Consider the following 12,603-nt stretch of genomic DNA (forward strand, 5'->3'; position numbering starts at 1 on the left):
TCATTTGGGTAAGCTAAACAAGCCAAGCTCTTTGAATCTCCTCTCATATGGTATCAAGTATCAGAGAGGTAACCGTGTTAGTCTGAATCTGTAAAAAGCAACAGAGGGTCCTGTGGCACCTTTAAGACTAACAGAAGTATTGGAGCATAAGCTTTTGTGGGTGAATGCCCACTTCATCAGACGCAAGGTCTTGAAGTGGGCATTCACCCACGAAAGCTTATGCTCCAATACTTCTGTTGGTCTTAAAGGTGCCACAGGACCCTCTGTTGCTCTCATAAGGTAGATTTTCCATTCCTCAGAAGAACCCAGCAGCCCTTCTCTGCACCTGGTCCGGTTTGACTTCATCTTTCTTAAACATGGGAGATCAGAATTGCACATAGGATTCCAGATGATGTCTCACCAGTGCCTTGTATAATGGTAATAACACTTCTCTCTCTCTACTGGAAATACCTCACCTGATGCATCCCAGGATTGTATTAGCCTTTTTCACTGCCGCATTGCCAAGGCAGCTCATCCTCAGACTGTAATCAACCACTACAGCCAGGTCTTTTTACTCCTCTATCACTTCCAACTGATACATCCTCAGCTTATAGCAAATTTTTTTGTTGATAGTCCCTAAATGCATGACCTTGCACTTAAATTTCATCCCATTTCTATTACTTCAGCTCTTCTTGTATAATATTCTGGTCCTCCTCAGTATTGGCAATACCTCCCAACTTTGTGTCATCTGCCAATTTTATGAGTGAATACTCACTTTTTATGCCAAGGTAAGTAATAAAAATATTAAATAAGTTTGGACCCAAGACCAATCCCTGAGGGACTGCATGAGTAAACTCCCTCCAGCCTGACAGCTCACCTTTCAGTATGACTGGTTGTAGTCCCTCCTTGAACCAGTTCCTTTCCACCTTTCAATTCTCATAACAATCCCCATCTTCTCCAATTTAACTAACAACACTGGTCTACAATTTTTGAGAAGTCGTCTGGTCCAGAGATAAAATGTGCTATTTATTATGTATTTTGATGTGCTGAATTCAAATATGACAATTAAAACAACTGATTGGCTACTGTTTCTAAGATATTTAAGTTTTTACATTTTATGTCTATGTATATTGTGTAGATAGTAGAGTTTTAATCATAAATTGTAAACCTAGGTCTTTTCATGTGTTTATGGTTGCTTTACAAGATAATATTTCACCTGTCCTGTTTATGTAACACTTTAAAAATCAGCAAAAGGATTATATAAATAAAATTTATTATGAAACCAAAGGCAAAAAACTATTATGCACATAGTTTAGTCCTATTCAGTGTCTACTCGGCGCTTCTTGGCTTGTCTCTTGTACTCAATAATGGAGCATCTCTTGTCACTGTCCAGCAATAGTCTGCAAGCATTGATGGGCTCCATTTGCCCTGATAGCGTTTCTCCATTGTTGCATTGTCCTGGTGAAATCGCTCGCCGTGCTCGCTGCTCACTGCTCCGCAGTTCGGTGGAAAAAAAATCTAGATGAGAGTGCAAAAAATGTATCTTTAGTGACATGTTGCAACCAAGGCTTTTGTATGCCTTGAGGAGGTTTTCCACCAACAACCTGTAGTTGTCTGCCTTGTTGTTGCCGAGAAAATTTATTGCCACTAACTGGAAGGCTTTCCATGCCGTCTTTTCCTTGTCACACAGTGCATGGTCAAATGCATCATCTCGAAGAAGTTCACGAATCTGAGGACCAACAATGACACCTTCCTTTATCTGAGCTTCACTTAACCTTGGAAATTTTCCACAGAAGTACTTGAAAGCTGCTTGTGTTTTGTCAATGGCCTTGACAAAGTTCTTCATCAGACCCAGCTTGATGTGTAAGGGTGGTAACAAAATCTTTCTTGATTCAACAAGTGGGGGATGCTGAACACTTTTCCTCCCAGGCTCCAATGACTGTCGGAGTGGTCAATCTTTCTTGATGTAGTGGGAATCTCTTGCACGACTATCCCATTCGCAGAGAAAACAGCAGTACTTTGTGTATCCAGTCTGCAGACCAAGCAAGAGAGCAACAACTTTCAAATCGCCACAAAGTTGCCACTGATGTTGGTCATAGTTTATGCACCTCAAAAGTTGTTTCATGTTGTCATAGGTTTCCTTCAAATGGACTGCATGACCAACTGGAATTGATGGCAAAACATTGCCATTATGCAGTAAAACAGCTTTAAGACTCGTCTTCGATGAATCAATGAACAGTCTCCACTCATCTGGATCGTGAATGATGTTGAGGGCTGCCATCACACCATCGATGTTGTTGCAGGCTACAAGATCACCTTCCATGAAGAAGAATGGGATAAGATCCTTTTGACGGTCACGGAACATGGAAACCCTAACATCACCTGCCAGGAGATTCTACTGCTGTAGTCTGGAGCCCAACAGCTCTGCTTTACTCTTGGGTAGTTCCAAATCCCTGACAGGGTCATTCAGTTCACCTTGTGATATGAGGTGTGGTTCAGAGGAGGAGGATGGGAGAAAATGTGGGTCCTGTGACATTGAGGGTTCAGGATCAGAAGTTTCATCCTCCTCCTTTTCCTCATCTGACTGAAGTGAGAATGATTCTGGTGCATCAGGAACCGGCAGTCCTTCTCCATGGTGTACTGGGTATATAGCTGAGGGAATGTTTGGATAATGCACAGTCCACTTTTTCTTCTTTGACACACCTTTCCCAACTGGAGGCACCATGCAGAAGTAACAATTGCTGGTATGATCTGTTGGCTCTCTCCAAATCATTGGCACTGCAAAAGGCATAGATTTCCTTTTCCTGTTCAACCACTGGCGAAGATTTGTTGCACAAGTGTTGCAGCATATGTGTGGGGCCCACCTCTTGTCCTGATCTCCAATTTTGTAGCCAAAATAAAGATGATAGGCTTTCTTAACTATAGTGGTTATACTGTGCTTTTGTGATGCAAAAGTCACTTCACCAGAAACATAGCAGAAGTTATCTGCACTGTTCACACAGGTACGAGGCATCTCTGCTCACTTTGGCTAAACAGAAATGTATCCCTTTGCAAAATCAAACACTGACAAATAAGAGAGCACGACACTGTATGATTTCGAGAGCTGATATAGGGCAATTTGTTCAGCAGAGTGTTGAGTTTCGTTATGATTGCATCATCCAGGACTTCTAGGAATAACATGATGCAATTCATATCATGTATGATGCAATACCAGTTTCAGATTGCATCATTCATTGTTTTGCCTAAAAAGCAAGTACTGTCCAAACCCAGTCATAGATTTATTCATAGACCCAGTCAAAGATGTATTTTAGTCATTTCTGGTTTAAATTGAGATCCCTTCCCTTTATAACTCACTTATCCTCCGCCATTCCGAAGTCAAGGGTCGTATATACTGACCCAATAGCATATCTTGAAAACTAGGGCCAATCAACAATTTTAAGCATCATTTTCATTCTCAGTGACCCAGAATTAGTAAAATTTGACTATATTTATTTCAGAAGCATTTTCGCTGTAGAGCAGTGTAATTTCCCATGTGGAATTGTAACAAATGCCTTGCTGAAATCAAGTTAGATTAGATCTACTGAATTTCCTTTGTCTAAAACATCAGTTATCTTCTGAAAGAAGGAGATCAGGTTGTCTGTCACGATCTACCTTTTGAAAAACCATGTTGTATTTTATCCCAATTACTGTTAACCTCTATGTCCTTAACTACTTTCTCTTTCAAAATTTGTTCCAAGACCTTGCATATAATTGAGGCCAAACTAGCAGGCCTGTAGTTTCCCAGACCACTTTTTCCTGTCTTAAAAATAGGTAACATATTAGCAATTCTCCAGTCATAGGGTACGACCCTTGAGTTTACAGATTCATTGAACATCCTTGCTATTGGGTTTGCAATTCCATGTGGTAGTTCCTTTAATATTCTTGGATGGAGATTATCCAGGCCCCCTGATTTAGTCCCATTAAACAGTTTGAGTTTAATTTCCACCTCAGATGTGGTAATTGCTACCTCCACGTCCTCATTTGCCCCCTTGCCACTGCCCAAGATTTTCATTAGCCTCATTAAAATGGAGGCAAAGTATTTTTTTAGGTGTTGGACCATGCCTAGATGATCTTTAATCTCCACCCCATCCTCAGTGTTTAGCGGTCCCACTTCTTTCCTTGTTTTCTTTTTATTTATACAGCTATATAACCTTTTACTATTGGGTTTAATTCCCTTTGCAAGGTCCAATTCTGCTTGGCTTTTGGCAGTTTTCACTTTATCCCTACCATAAATGAATAACAGCAGGATCTGAAAGGACACTTAGTGCGTGGCAGATTTTACACACTACCTTGTCACAAACTAAATGTTCATGTTGCCCTGTATGTCACATAACTGGTAACAATGTTTGGGTACAATTCTGTCAACTTTACTTTCTTGTATGGTGGCCAAGAACACCTGCAATTTTTAATTATTAAGATAGGGATAACAGACATTTTGGATCATTGTGTTTCAAAAATGCCTGAGTTTGGTCTACCAAAATTTCCTTGCTTGATTTGGGTGTTTATCCACATGATGTCAGATCTCCAAAAGAGCTAAATTACCTAAAACCCCTCCAGTTTTGGAAGTGAAAACATATTCATTAGCAATACTTCTGTGCTATAGCAAGCTCTTCTGTAGTTCCATTAAGACTGATTTCTTAATCACTACTGCTTCAAGAGAGGTGACTGCCTGAGTTAAGCCATTCTAACATTCTTCTAAGGATATTTTTAGGAACAGTAAAGATTTAACATGAGATTTTTCTCCTTCTTAAATTTTTATCTTGATTAGACAATAGGGTTGTGGTGAAAAGTGAATTGAGTGCTGGCAAAAGGTTCTAAACTGACAAACCCTAGAGACTGAAGTTCTCTGTCTAACCAAAAAGCAAATATCAGTTCAGACTTCCACAAGGTGCTCCCCCATCTCTGAACCAAAGGGATCATAATTAGGTATGAGGTGCAGTTTGTCCATGGCCAATTTGATTTTTGACCTCTTTGCTGAGACTGAAAGAAAGTGCAAACTAGTATAATAAGTTGTGCTGGTTTCATCATGTGGTCACTTGTCTATTGCATTTAGGCTCAGTCCACAAGCAGATTTCATATAGACTTAAATAATTTTCAACCTCAAACAACATGCCCTGAATTCAAATTAATGACACAGAAGTTACAGCCACCAAATCTTATTTCCAGCACTGAAAGACATCCAGATGACAATTAGTGTTAACAATTTTTATGTTTTTATTTTCCACTCATTCAGAATATGAACACAGTGTATTAAAAAGTTTGATAGTGAAGCTATCATTATTGTTCTGGGTTTTTTTTTTCCTTTCTATGATCAGAACAAGCATAATATTATGGCGTCTTTCCCTTCCCACTCCATTAATTCTGTCCTTTTTCATCAGCTACAAATACAGCAGTCGTCTTTCAATAACAACACTGAACATAACATAAGAACGGCCATACTGGATCAGACCAAAGGTCCATCCAGCCCAGCATCCTGTCTACCGACAGTGGCGAATGCCAGGTGCCCCAGAGGGAGTGAACCTAACAGGTAATGATCAAGTGATCTCTCTCCTACCATTCATTTCCACCCTCTGACAAACAGAGGCTAGGGACATCATTCCTTACCCATCCTGGCTAATAGCCATTAATGGACTTAACCTCCATGAATTTATCTAGTTCTCTTTTAAACCCTGTTATAGTCCTAGCCTTCACAACCTCCTCAGGCAAGGAGTTCCACAGGTTGACTGTGCGCTGTGTGAAGAAGAACTTCCTTTTATTTGCTTTAAACCTGCTGCCCATTAATTTCATTTGGTGGCCCCTAGTTCTTGTATTATGGGAAAAAGTAAATAACTTTTCCTTATTCTCTTTCTCCACACCACTCATGATTTTATATACCTCTATCATATCCCCCCTTAGTCTCCTCTTTTCCAAGCTGAAAAGTCCTAGCCTTTTTAATCTCTCCTCATATGGGACACGTTCCAAACCTCTAATCATTTTAGTTGCCTTTTTCTGAAGCTTTTTTAATGCCAGTATATCTTTTTTGAGATGAGGAGACCACATCTGTATGCAGTATTCAAGATGTGGGCATACCATGGATTTATATAAGGGCAATAATATATTCTCTGTCTTATTCTCTATTCCCTTTTTAATGATTCCTAACATCCCGTTTGCTTTTTTGACTGCCGCTGCACACTGCGTGGACATCTTCAGAGAACTATCCACAATGACTCCAAGATCTCTTCCCCAATTAGTGGTAGCTAAATTAGCCCCCATCATATTGTATGTACAGTTATGGTTATTTTTTCCAATGCGCATTACTTTACATTTATCCACATTAAATTTCATTTGCCATTTTGTTGCTCAATCACTTAGTTTTGTGAGATCTTTTTGAAGTTCTTCACAGTTTGCTTTGTTCTTAACTATCTTGAGCAGTTTAGTATTGTCTGAAAACTTAGCCACCTCACTGTTTACCCCTTTATCCAGATCATTTATGAATAAGTTGAATAGGATTGGTCCTAGGACTGACCCTTGGGGAACACCACTAGTTACCCCTCTCCATTCTGAAAATTTACCATTTATTCCTACCCTTTGTTACCTGCCTTTTAACCAGTTCTCAATCCATGGAAGGATCTTCCCTCTTATCCCATGATAACTTAATTTACGTAAGAGCCTTTGGTGAGGGACCTTGTCAAAGGCTTTCTGGAAATCTAAGTACACTATGTCCACTGGATCCCCCCAAAGTTCCTTCTGTAGGTGTAACTTAAGAACGTGCCATTGATAACTAGGCAGACATTTCTCCATTCATAAAAGTCTAAGGATGAAGTCTTGGCCCCACTGAAGTTAATGGGAGTTTTGCCATTGACTTAAATGGCAGCGAAATTTACTCTGAAAGCGTGTCTACATGAGCACTTACTGTGTGGCAAAGGGAGGGTGTAAATCTCCTGCACTACAGGATGCTGTGCACTAAGTGCCCATGTAGATCCTGCTAAAAGTTTCCTAGTGCACTCTGACATAGTACTTTTTCAGCCTTCGGTATGTCAGTGTGCCTTAGGCAACTTTTAGTGCATAAAAGGAACATCCACAGGGACACAACAAGAGCATGCTGGAGTGTGCTGCACAGTAAGTGCTCATGTAGACATGCTCTTTTTATTACTCCTCTAATGAACAGAGTGGTTGGAACCCCAAATACATCTCCATGGCTGAAATAGCACTTCCAGGCTAACAAAGATACATTACTTTTTTTGTTTAATTCAGAGTCATCTGTTGCCCTCCTGATTTTGATATTGTACAGCAGAAGCTGCATGCTGGTTATATTTCTAAAAGATTTTTAGTTAGGTAAAATTAGCTGATTTATAAAGTTTTCATAAATTGGAGAAATTGTTTCACTCCTAGAATCATCCTCGTTAGCACTTAATTTGTCAATCTAAAATTTGGTGAAATATGTGACACCTGATACAGCACTGAAACCATCTCCAAAAGAAACTGTGAAAGTTTAGAATGATTTAGCATGGCATATAAGGTACAGCATGTAATAGGCAATACCTAGGTAGGTTTAGGTTAAAAAAAAAAAAAAATCTAAGCACACAATTTATCCATATTAAACTTTCTCTCCTCACCCCCCAGGTTTTTAATCTCAATGATTGCTCCAAAGAAATTTATTTTTGAATGTTTAGGACACACGATTAGAGGCATTTTCTCATAATCCCATAGGCTAAATTTGAGTAATTAAATCTTCAACATGCAGAGGAAACTATTACTCAGAGCAGAGCACAAACGCAGGGATCAGATTTCTTTTTTATATGAAATATAAGTATGCATGTTTATCTCATTTATGTACTTAATTTTCTTTAAAATCACTGGCTAAGTACTGCAATAGAGAAGTTTTTTTGAAAAATTAGAGATGTAGATAATTCTGCTTAAGGGTACACATTTGGTTCTAGGATCATTCTTATTTGTCTTAGACAAAACATATTGCTGAGTGTACATTTACACTAAGAGCAGCACAAAATGGCCTGGATAATTTTATTACTTTTAATAATATTTGCAATTATGCTAGCTAAAATAATTTGGAGAGTGATCAAATCACATGATTTAGGGCACAAATTAAGCTGTTATTCACCTGCAAGGATCAGGAAGAAATTGTTCCTTCAGGCACAGTTTGCACAACTGACTGGATTGTTATCATCTTCCTCTAAAATATCAGATACTGACTGTGTGGAGTAGCTGATATTGTTAGTCAAAGGTATGGTAGGTGGCAGGATAGTTCAAAGGGTCACTCTTCACATAGCAATGAGGGCCCAGAAAGCTGCCTGCTGAAATCAGGAGTGGGCTCTGAAATGTGTGGTGCTTTTATATAAAATAATATATTTGCTTAAAAGCTCTCCTTGCATTACTGTGAAGAACTGACCAGAGCTGAAAGTAGGATATCACATGAGAGTGGCCATTAGTACTAGCTATACCACCAACACACATTTTTCTTGATCAAATATATTCAAGTAAATAATGAAAGTAACAACAAGCCATTACAAAATATTTTGTGAGCATGACTCCACAAGCCCTTAATGCATCAAACTCTCACTTAGTTCATTTAGTGCTTCTTGCATGGAGGATTTTGCATGAATGGGACCTCTATTTTGCAGGGGCTTTGCTAGAATTAGCTCATTAATCTTTTCAACAACACACATTTGAAGTAGCAGAGTACCATACAACTTCAAATGTATGAATGTCATGGGGAACACTGAATGAGCTCAAAGGAAATCTTCAAAGTGTTGGGCAGGACATCATCTTGTTTCAAGCCAGGAAGTTTGGATAAATGAGGGTATATTATATTATCATCTTGATTTTACAGATGGAATAACTGAGGCCCAGAAAAGTTAAATGATTTAGTAACTTGTCATGGTTAGCATTCATATAACTTGTCATGGTTAGCATTCATGAAATCCTGGACTCCAGTGCTAGTATGACTTCCACTTTATTGCAAAAAGAACAGTCAATATGTATTTTCTCACTAGGCTGAATGAAGGGGATTCTGAAGCACAGAGCAGTTAAATTACTTGCCTGAGGTCATACAGTGAATAATAGCAGAGAAAGGAATTGAAACCAAGGCTCCTGACGGACCCACTCACCGGGCAGTGATCTATCCATTGGACTACTGCATTTCTCAAAATTGTTCTGAGAGTTTAGGAATATGTGAATACCACCCTTATTCTCCCAGCTGAAGGTCAAATTCATCAAAAAGATTATTAAAACATAGTATTTCTTTTCTGAAAAAAGATCCTTAGACAATGACTTTATTATCGGGAGGAAGAGATTTGCCAGATCCCCTGTGGAACCTCAGTACTTCCTCCTAACTTAACTCCCTTACTCATCTCAGTTGTGTAGAAATCATCTGTCAGACAAGCATTGATTGAACAAGATGCAGCTACTTCTCCTGTAACCAGCAAGATCACTGTTCAGCAGAGCTGGTTAAAAAAAGAGGCTGGGGGAAGGAAATACTGGAAATTTATGGCAAAGTGTTTTGTTAAAATTTTGAAATAAATAATAATAATAATAATACATTGCAACCAGCTCTTCTGCTGAGCAATGCAAGCACATCCCTGAAACTTCTAGAACTGAGAATGCTGAGTCCACAACACTGCAGAGGATTATTTCATAGATTCCAAAGCCAGAAGGGACCATTGTGCTCATCTAGTCTGATCTCCTGTATAACACAGGCCATAAGAACTTTCCCAAAAATAATCCTAGAGCAGATCTTTTAGAAAAACATACAATCTTGATTTAAAAATTGTCAGCGATTGAGAATCCACCAGGACCCTTGGTAAATTGTTTTAACTACCCTCATTGTCAAAAATGTATGCTTTATTTCCCGTTTGAATTTGTCTAGCTACAACTTCCAGCCACTGCATCATGTTATACCTTCCTCTACTTGATTGAAGAGCCCAGTGTTTGTTCCCTATGTAGATATTTGTTCTCCATGCTCCTCCTTAATCTTCTCTTTGTTAAACTACATAGACTGAGCTCTTTGAGTCTATCACGATAAGGCAGGTTTTCTAATCCTTTAATCATTCTCATGGCTCCTCTCTGAACCCTCTCCCATTTTTAAACATCCTTCTTGAATTGTGGGCATCAAAACTAGACACAGACCAGCAACAGCCACACAAGTGTCAAATATACAGTTAAAATAAGCTCTCTACTCCTATTTTAAAAGCCATACCACAAAGTGACATTTCATTTGAATAAGGTAATAAGCAAATTGATACAAACTTACCAATTCACCACAATATGCTCCCAAGGCAATCACTGACTGGAGGATTAAAAGTGTAAGACACCTCAAGTTTTCCCTGTAAAATATATAAAAAAAAATAAAGTTTTTTTTTTTAAACATTTTTACATTCATAACAGCAAATCTTGATTCCATGAAAAAGACAAAAATAGTAAAACTGATACATTGTAGGTGGACAGCATCTACAAATTACCACTGCTGAATAACAGCATAATAAAGTGGAATTCATACAATATTTATTTATGCAAAAGAGTATAGTACATAAAGTATCAAATAAAGATCAGATATCATTTAGTATATGATTCATAAGACATTCTCTGATGAAAACGTTCATGTTACATGAATTGTGTAATTAACTACAATACCTATTTATAATCTCCTCCCAACATGCTATTCTACTAAAAACAAATATTGTTTCAATGGGCTGTTTTGTTTCTTAAATGGGGAAAAAAAAAAACTGATATCAGAACCAGAGGTAAATCGTTAGCTTGTTAAATACCATGAGTTACTACCAATGCCCATAGTTCGTACACAGACATGATGTTAATCAGCTTGGTAAATTATCTTAATGGTTTGTGAAAACAGGATTGTAGCCTTGCAACTACTAAAGCTAACATCCATCAACCCCACTTACCCAAACTCAATGTCAATCACTACCCTACGGCAATGCATTTTATCTCAGTTATTTAACCCTTTCCACATTGACAGAAAAAAAAACAGTGCTTTAGCAGGATGCTCAAGCTACATATGGGTCTAATCCTGCATTCTCTGCACATGCCAAACTCATTGAAGTCGACTAGAACTTGCGATACACTGTCAGTGTAGAATCTGGTTCTTCAGTATACATCTGAAAATACAAGTACAAAAGAGGTGCAATTAAAAAGCACCTTTACTTTTCTTTGTGCATATATTTATAATTTATTTCAAGATGAATTTAATTATCTTCAAATTGCATTTCACACAGCACTGATTGCATATTATTCGTAGCTTGGGAAAAATAATTCTTTTTTATCACTCAAAAATATTGCTTTATAATCTAACTTCTTCTTTGTCTCTTTCTCCTTCTCCCAGTTCCTTCCATTTACAACCTCCTCCGTCTGTTTTTGTGGCATAAATTGCTCTGATGACCCTTCTGGCAAGCATTCATTCAGTATGTCAGCTGCCAGCCAATGCTAAATTATTTTAACTATTTATATGTATCCTTGAGAATGATGGGTCTAGCACAAGTTTTCATTTTCTCCTAAAATGGGTAAATGCTGAAAAAGAACTATTTTTCTGTTTATTATTTTACAAAGTTGGAAAATTTCAACTTCATCTTCCATTTCTTTGCAGTTCATGATCCCTAAATGTGTGCTTTAAGAAATAAACAGTAATCTACAATAGTTTATTGAATTCAATATCTTCCATAATGTAAATCCTCTAGCATTTACCAATTTCTATTAAGCTATATCTTTTCTTTAATTTAAAGTATAATTATTTTCCTATATGGAAAAAGGCTTGTTACGAATCTTATTAACTTGCATTTTCCATTGCACTTAGGGTTTTTTCCCCCTTTTCCAGTGCCTACCTAAAGTTTAAACCTGCTTGCTGAAAAATGCCAACAAGCTGCAAGCAACTGACAGGTGAGGTTGAAATATCATGCACAATCAGATGATAATTATTAATATCAATATCTGACATTTTTTAGGAGAAAATTTCAGAGAATGATACTAACATGAAATGACAATCCCTGGAAAATGAAATTTTGGCTTTGGATTTAGAAGACTGAATACTCTGGATACGTACAGTTCTGTTTTTACCACATTATAGTAGAACTCAGAACCACCCTCTGTGATATTTATAATTGGTAGCCTCTCTCAAATGGTTACTTTTTTGTTTTTCTTATTTGGCATTGTACTATTCATACAAAACTGTCATTAAATGAGCGACTGTCTAAACTTATGAGGACAAATTCTTGGTTCCACAGAGACAGTTACAGTGAAATCATTGGGAATTGCACCTTTGTCACCGAACCAGAATTTGGCCCACAGAGTTTACCTCTACTCATAAAATTAGTCAATACTCAAGGTTAAATCATGCCCTCATACCTAAAAACACAAGACGTCACACAGGAAAGAAATCTCTGTAAGGATCCCACTATGGGCTTTGGACTGGATCCTATGTCACTAGTGTAATGAAGAACTTTATATGTAGCATCAAAGTAGACTTACATTAACATAAATGTATCAGAGAAGCAACCCCCTTTTGCAAGCACCACTGTATGTTTTGAAAGTTATCTCAGCAAGTGATGCTGTAAGGAGAAAAAATACAGAGTCTAAAAAATA

At 37.8% G+C, this 12,603-nt stretch overlaps 1 protein-coding gene across 25 annotated transcripts in view; it reads right to left on the reverse strand.

The window, feature by feature from the left end:
• The window catches only part of PTPRD (protein tyrosine phosphatase receptor type D), a 1,677,890-nt gene that overhangs the window by 1,298,398 nt on the left and 366,889 nt on the right, over nucleotides 1–12,603 (reverse strand). For all 25 annotated transcript variants that reach the window (XM_054031429.1, XM_054031444.1, XM_054031437.1 and 22 more), the window contains exon 3: nucleotides 10,265–10,337. The gene's annotated coding sequence lies outside the window, so the exon portion shown is untranslated. The remainder of the gene's footprint in view (nucleotides 1–10,264; nucleotides 10,338–12,603) is intronic.

Source organism: Malaclemys terrapin, chromosome 6 (assembly GCF_027887155.1).
Source record: "Malaclemys terrapin pileata isolate rMalTer1 chromosome 6, rMalTer1.hap1, whole genome shotgun sequence".
In the NCBI taxonomy this organism is placed as follows: Eukaryota; Metazoa; Chordata; order Testudines; family Emydidae; genus Malaclemys; species Malaclemys terrapin.